The following is a 7873-nucleotide window of genomic DNA, read 5'->3' as shown; positions in this document are numbered from 1 at the left end:
CAATGCCTGCTGGTCCCCCTTGACTAGTTTGTAGACTGCCACTAGATCCCCTCTCAGCCTTCTCTTTTGGAGGCTGAACAGGTTCAGGTCCTTCAGCCTCTCCTCATAGGGCCTGCCCTGCTGACCCCTGATCATGCGGGTGGCCCTCCTTTGGACCCTCTCCATATTGGCCACATCCCTCCTGCAGTGCGGCACCCAGAACAGGATGCAGTACTCCAGCTGTGGCCTGACCAGTGTCGCGTAGAGGGGGAGGATCACCTCCTTGGACCTGCTTGAGATGCAGCTGTGGATGCACGACAAAGTATGATGGCCTTCCTGACTGCATCCCCACACTGTCAGCCCATGTTCATTGTGGCATCAATGATGACTCCAAGATCCTTTTCTGTCTCAACACTAGCGAGAAGGGAGTTCCCCAGCCTGTAGGTATGCTGCTGGTTCTTCCTCCCAAGGTGCATTACCCTGCACTTGTCAGTGTTGAACCCCATCCTGTTCTCTTCAGCCCACCCCTGTAACCTGTCTAAATCCGCTAGCAGCCTGTTCCTTCCTAGTAGCATACCCACTTCCCCCCACATCTTAGTGTCATCTGCAAACTTGAACAGGGTGCTTTCTACCCCCTCGCCAAGTCACTGATGAAGATATTGAATAGTGTGGGCCCGAGGACCGAGCCCTGGGGAACCCCACTGCCCACATCCCTCCAGGTCGAATAAGACCCATCCACCACCACCCTCTGGGTGCGGCCCTCCAGCCAGTTAGTGACCCATCTCACCGTGTAAGCATCAACACCATTGTCTCCTAGTTTCTTACTGAGAATGGGGTGAAAGACCATGTCGAAGGCCTTTCTGAAGTCCAGAAAGACTATATCCACTTCAACACCTGCATCCAAGTACTTGGTGACCTGGTCGTAGAAGGCCACCAGGTTGGTTTGACAAGACCTGCCCCTAATGAACCCATGTGGGTTGCCCCTGAGCATAACCTCCCCTGCTGGCCCTTGACATGTGCCAGGATAATTCTTTTGAAAAGCTTCCCCAGGACTGAGGTAAGACTCACAGGCCTATAGTTTCCTGGGTCCTCCTTCCTCCCTTTTTTGAAGATGGGGACCACATTGACCCTTTTCCAGTCCTCTGGCACATCACCCGATTGTCATGAGTGCTCGTAGAGCTGTGCCAGAGGTCCCACAATGACCCCTGCTAGTTCCTTCAGCACTCTGGGGTGGAGATCATCAGGACCTGCTGATTTAAATACCTCTAGTCCCTCCAGAAGTTCCCTGACAAGGTCCTCATTAACCCTAGGCCTGGGTGTGCCACCCACGGGGCCCTCGGGGGGCGGGGGGCATTGGGGTAGATATCTGGGTCCCTCCTCAGAAATACAGAGGCAAAGAAATTGTTGACTATGTTAGCTTTACCGTTAGGTGAGATGACTAGATTTCCTAGTGTATCCTGCAGAGGCCCCACATTACTTGGCACCCTCTTTTTCCCCCTATATATTTGAAAAAGGACTTCTTGTTGTCCTTGATCTGGGTCACTAGTTCCAGCTTCCTGACCGCCCCCTACATTCCTGAGCTACTGAGGTATAGTCCTCTCGTGATGGCCCCTCCCTTCCAACGGGTGTACACCTCCTTTTTTGTTTGGCGAGTGTAGGGATTACTTCCCTTTGAGCTTGGAGGATCATATCCTTAAGGAGCGACCACTCCTCCTGGACACTCAACTCCCTCCAGCTCTGGGACCTCAGTGCTTCCCCCACTAGTCTTCTTACCTCATTAAAGTCCTCCCTCCTGAAGTCGAGGGCTGCTGCCTTGCTGGAGGCTTTTGCCACCTTGCGCTGGATGATGAATTTCAGCAGACAATAATCGCTATTGCCTAGGTGATTGAGCACCCACAGACCCCGTACCAGGTCATTGCCTGTGGCCAGGACCAAATCCAACAAGGCATCTTCCCTGGGGCAACTGTATACCTCCTGGGTTAGATGGAGGTCCTGTATGTCAGTTAAGAACCTGCATGAGCGGTCAGACCTGGCTGTCTACTCCTCCCAGCAGATGTCTGGCAAGTTTAGGTCACCCATGATGACCACGTCCTTGGACCTAACTATCTCCGTGAGCTGACATAAGAATTCCTGGTCTCGATCTTCTCCTTGGTTGGGTGGTCTGTAGTAGACCCCCACCGTTAAGTCCCCCTTGTACTCTAACCCAGAGCACTTCCATTTGCTCCTCCTCTGACCCAGTGATATGGTACTCCATGTGATGAGGTAATAAGTAAAGCTAACTGCACTCTTTCTTACATAAGTAGGTGCATCACAAACAGGTCTAGGGAGGTGATACTTCCCCTCTATGCGGCATTGGTCAGGCCGCAGCTGGAGTACTGCAAGTTTTGGACGCTGCACTTCAGGAGGGATGTAGATAACCTGGAAAGGGTTCAGAGGAGGGTCACCTATCTGGTTGAAGGCCTATGGAAAAAACTCTATGAAGACTAATTGAGGGACCTGAACCTCTTCAGCCTCCACAAGAGAAGGCTGAGAGGTGATCTTGTGGCCGTCTACAAAGTCATCAAGGGAGAACAGCAGGAAATAGGGGATACAATGTTTACCAGGGCGCCCATCGGGGTAACTAGAAACAATGGCCACAAACTGAGGGAGAGCAAATTTAGATTGGACAACAGGAAAAAATTCTTTACAGTGAGGGTTGCCAAAATATGGAATGTGCTTCCAGGGGAGGTGGTGCTGTCTCCTTCCTTGGAGGTATTTAAGGGGAGATTAGATAAACATCTGGTGGGGTCTTCTGAAATAAATGAAATCTATGAGAAAAAAAGCCCTGCGCTCACTGGCTGCTGGACCAGCCATTGGGGCTTCTAGGGGCTTCTGGCAAAGCCCCCCATGCAGTGCAAGGCAGTCTGGGGGCAGGAGTGATCACCCCCCCCCCACCACCTGGCAGCAGCCAATGAGTGCACGGCTTTTTTTTTTTTAAAGAGCCAGGAGCTGGGGCGGGGCATCCATGGGGGGATCTGGGAGAGCAGGCAGGGGATGGGGGCTCATGGCACAGCGCCACCCACAGCATGGGGTAGTGGGGGGCAGCAGGGATCACCCCCCCCGCACCTGGCAGCAGCCGGTGAATGTGGGGCTTTTTCCCCGCTATTTTTAAAGAGCTAGGACACTGGGGCAGGGAGAATGGGTAGAGGATGGGGGCTTGTGACAGAGCCCCCCATGCAGCGTGGAGGAATGGGGGGCAGTGGGGAGTGCCCCCCAACCTGGCAGCATCTGGTGAGTGCAGGGCTTTTTTTTAAAACAGCTGGGAGGCTGGGACTGGGCAGGGCAGCCATTGATGTGGCTGGGAGAGTGGGTGGGGGATGGGGCCTGTTTTATTTGAATATTCAGCCGATTCGACAGCGGTCAAATCTCCAAATCAGATTTGGCTGAATCGATTCAGGACAGTGATTCGAATCACCAAATTGAATCGCTGTCCCCTGAATCGGCCAAATCTGAATCCAAAGTTAATACTAGCTGCTTTGCGTAGGCCTACTAGAAAGACTTTAACAATGGATTTGAAATAAAGTTGTATTAGGCTTAACGTGTATTTATTTTGGTGACCCACAAGATGATGGGGGGGATTTTGATTTTCCTAGACTAGCTATTTTGATATTCTGCCACTACCTAACTTTATCCCATTTATTTTTCTTATCCTTCATTTGTTCTTTTGCTTTAGACTTTTTATTTCATTTAGTTGTTTATGTCTTTCTTTCCCTTTCTCTGACTTACTTAACCACCACACGCTGCAAAGCCAGCACAAAACCTCTTTAACTGCATAGCGTTGCTTAGCAATGCCATGCAACTCTTGGTATCTCTTGCAGAGACAGAGTGGCCTAGTCTTTATACAAAGATTGCTACATCACTATTTCACTGTACATCCAACTTTCCCCTAACATTCATGATAGGAGATGATATGGCCAGAGAGCATACACAAGAGATTCCATTTTTATCCACTGAAACATAATTAGATCAAACCGTATCGTCTTATCAAAGCCCACCAAGACTTTGTGTTTTAAAGGTCAACAGCTTTTATTTCACATTTCAAAGATAAGCACCTTACATGGTGCTTAATATGTAGAGTGCTGTGACTGAAAGAAAAGAAACTTAAAAAGATTTTCTTCTTCTATTATATCATTCAAAACAGCCATTTGACAGTAAAATATGTCCACTTTAGTGGAATGAATCATAGAAGTTAAATAGAAATAGGTCACCTTACCCCTATCAGTGCAGAATTATTCACTGAAATATGTTTTTCTTTTGCTGTGTCCTAACTAGATATAACGATTTAAAGGCTGGACACTTAGATTTCTTACTCTGGGGTACTATTTTAAGCTCTAATACACTATCATTTGTTGGTGTTATTATGATCATTGGTAATATGAGAGCTACAAGAGAACACAACAGAAAATGAGATCCCATTATACTAAAAAGTGTACAACCACATGGTAGGAGACAACCCCTGCGTTGTAGTATTTACAACCTACATAGATAAGGTAAAGAGTGAGCAAGAAAGATAGCCTGTTATTTCTAGTGTACAGATGGGGAAATGAGATACTGACATTTTCAGTGATTTGTCTAAGATCTCCCTGAAAATAATTGACAGAGGTTGGAATTAAAAATCAAGAGGTCCTGAGTCCTAGTCCAGTGCATTAACTGAAAGGATGTCCATTGTCTTGATATGCCATCATACTTTTTTGTTTCCTAATCTATATTCATCCTGTTTTAACCTTTTGAACTTCATCACATTACTCTGAATCATGTCCCTTGTATCATGCTGATTATTTATGGCACTCAAATACTTGAAGATACTTACCTTGTCTCCCACTTTTTTCAAAGCCTGTCACTCCTTAGTCAAGTTGAATTTATGGAGTTCTTGAATTGTTCCTCCTAGGTCAATGTTTCCAGCTTCTTACTCTTCTCTGAGTTTATTCAGTGGTCTTTATTTGCTTGATACTAGGTTGCCAGAACCGTAGCATCGATGTAGCATCCATGTAAGGGCTGTCTTACCAGAATTAAGCAGAAAAGCACATTTGGCTTTATTTTTCCATGTGATCACAGCCTAGCACATTACGATACCTGTAAAACATTTCCATATTGCACAGACCAGAAAAGCAAAGCTATGCTAAAATAGCACACCACAATTCCAAGCAGTTTAGTGGTATAAAGATGATGTGTCAATGTGTGGTGTTTTTACAGACTTAAAAAAAAAATCACAAGAGGTGAGCAGTTTTTGACCACATATTTGAGAGAAGCTGTGTAATAGTTGAGAAACAGTGTGATGAGCTTTGTATGGCTATGTGTCCATGGCTCTTTTCTTCCCAAAAAGGTATAAATGCCCCATGATAAAATTATTGTTGTTGTTTATATAATGCAGGATTTCCCAAGGACCCTAAAATGGCCATTTTTAAATGAAATTTTATTCTGAATTCTTTTTGGCTTCTTTGAAAATCCCAGACTTCCTGGTAATGGATTGATAATTAGGATCCTTATGGAAAGAAGGTAGATGAGAAAGAGAAAGTGGGGGAGTGCACTTGTAGGGTGAGTGACTTGTACGTAAAAGATGGCACCAGGTTTTTCCTGTCCTTGAGGGATAGAAAAAATCTGGCGCCATCTTTCATGTACAAGTCACTCACCCTACAAGCACACTCCCACACTTTTAAGGCAAAGAAATCTAAAGCCGAAAGGATTAAATGGACTTCATTGTGGAGGGCTTGCTGAGACCCAGTATGTCACTGAGGCTTTGAGGTTTAACTGATTCATAGGGCCTGGAATGATGAGCATGTAACTGAGGTGAAGATCACCCTGTAAACACCTGAGTTAATCTCTTCTGTACTTAACATTGAAGATGGCAAATATTGCAGTGATGGGAATCACGGCAGTTTTGACATTAATGTGTGTCGTACAACTCTCTGTCAAATGAATAATGTTTATACTGCCAGAACTACAGACTGGCTGATATCTGGGTGCCTGGGTTCTCCTTCAGAGGTCATAATCTCAAAAATGATGTTTCGGGCAGTGGACAGGATGTTCTGAGCACAATCTTACAAATGTGTCAGTGTTTGGGACATAACTCTTTTATATGATGTCATAACTCTTTACATAAAGCCAGGGTTCTTAAATCTCCAATTCCCTCTTTTGGAGAATCACTCCAGTATTTGCAATATATTTTCCTCAATTACTCACTATTTTAAAGCTAGCAAAAGAAGGTTTCTTCTTCCTTTAGCCTGCTAATTGAGGTTGTTTATATTCTGTGTTCCCAGGATGCTTTAATCATACTTTCATAGGTTATAGCAGGTCCTTACAGAATTGCTGGGAGATCAGAGCCAAATAGTAGCCTGCCTCATTTTTTGGTCCAGGTAAGGGCCTTACAATAGCTGCTTTTGTAACTGTTCTTTCCTGTAACTAGGTGCCACCCCAGGGGTGGCCATATGCCCCTGGAACCACCCTCAGCTCCTGTCACTGTACCTTTCTTCCAGCAATCTCCCCTTCACTTTTCCTGCCACACCTTGATGTAATTATTCTTTTAGGAAAAAGGGAGGCTGCCCCAGGGCTCCACAAGTGAGATCTCATCCTCATGATCATAGGTGTCACTGCTCATCACCTTAAGGGCTAATTATGTGGCCTCCCCATCTCCCCTTATAGCCATGACCAACTCTCACAGGTGTTACCAGTCATTGGGCGTTAAGCCCCATTGTCCAATCTGGACAGTCTCTCATCCATGGGCCTTCAGCCCCAGTATGAAGCTCCAGTCCATGAAGACCTCTAAACCCAGAATGGTCTCCGCTACTATTGAAAGTTCCAGCCCCAGTGCCTTTAACTGTCTCAGCCCCTTCAGGGCTCAGTCCTCTGTACCTCAAAATATCTCAACCCATCTTTGGCTTAGACCTATATTCTCTGCTCTGCCTGGGCTCAGGCCTCATTATCTCCCACAGATTACACCCCTCCTGGGCTATGGTCCCTGATCCTGGTCCTCGTTCTTCCTGGGCCACAGGTCCCTGACCCTGGTTCTTGCCCCTCCCAGGCTATGGCTGTGGCCCTGCTCCATGGCATTGGCCCCAATCCCTTGGACCCTGGCCCCATTTTTAGGCCAATGAGACCTCCACGTCCCCTACAGTCTCAATTCCTATACCACTGGTCTTGCTTACTCAGCTCAGGTATTAGTCAGGAGCCTTGCTACAGGCTTTCTGCTTAGGAGCTCTTCCCTCAATGACCCCCAGGACTAAACTGTCTGCCCAGCTCAGGCCCTGGGCTTATACCCTGCAAGCCCAGGCCCTTTTGGGTCATGTGGCATTGATTGCCTTCTGCCTCACCTACAACCTGCTTCTCCTGCAGCCTGTCTTTCCTTAAAGTAGCAAGAGCACCAGGCTCCCTGCTACACTTCCATGCATAATTGTGGCTTGCAAAGGAGGTATGGAGCAAGCTGGATTATGGAACTGAAGCATGAAGCTGGTTTTACACTAGACCACAGAGTAAGCTAGCTATACTATAACCCCTTGGCCGTGGTCATAGAGATTTCCATCTGAGGTACTGGGCCTTTCCTCGAGTTACATCTGAGGATGCACAAATCCACATTGCCTTCACAACGGCCCATAGCAAAATGCCACATTAACTCAATTCTTTGAGACAGTTAACTGTGAAAGGGAACCAATAAAAATGGGAACTCAAAGTGTCATTTAATACTAGTAACTTTGAGGGGGATGTTGCCATTTTGCTTCCCAGCTTTACATGTTAACCTGAAGTTAATGCGAAGTGCAACCAGTTACAATGGTGACAGACTCAAGAAACTTTAATTTCAAAAGGCACATCGGGTTACTGAAGAGCTCATATTTTTTATTACTGTCTGAAGAAAACTCCTGCT

The sequence above is a fragment of the Alligator sinensis genome, unplaced genomic scaffold (genome assembly GCF_000455745.1).
Source record: "Alligator sinensis unplaced genomic scaffold, ASM45574v1 scaffold165_1, whole genome shotgun sequence".
Lineage (NCBI taxonomy): Eukaryota > Metazoa > Chordata > Crocodylia > Alligatoridae > Alligator > Alligator sinensis.
The sequence above is the reverse complement of the archived record's forward strand: the minus strand, read 5'-3'. Positions refer to the sequence as shown.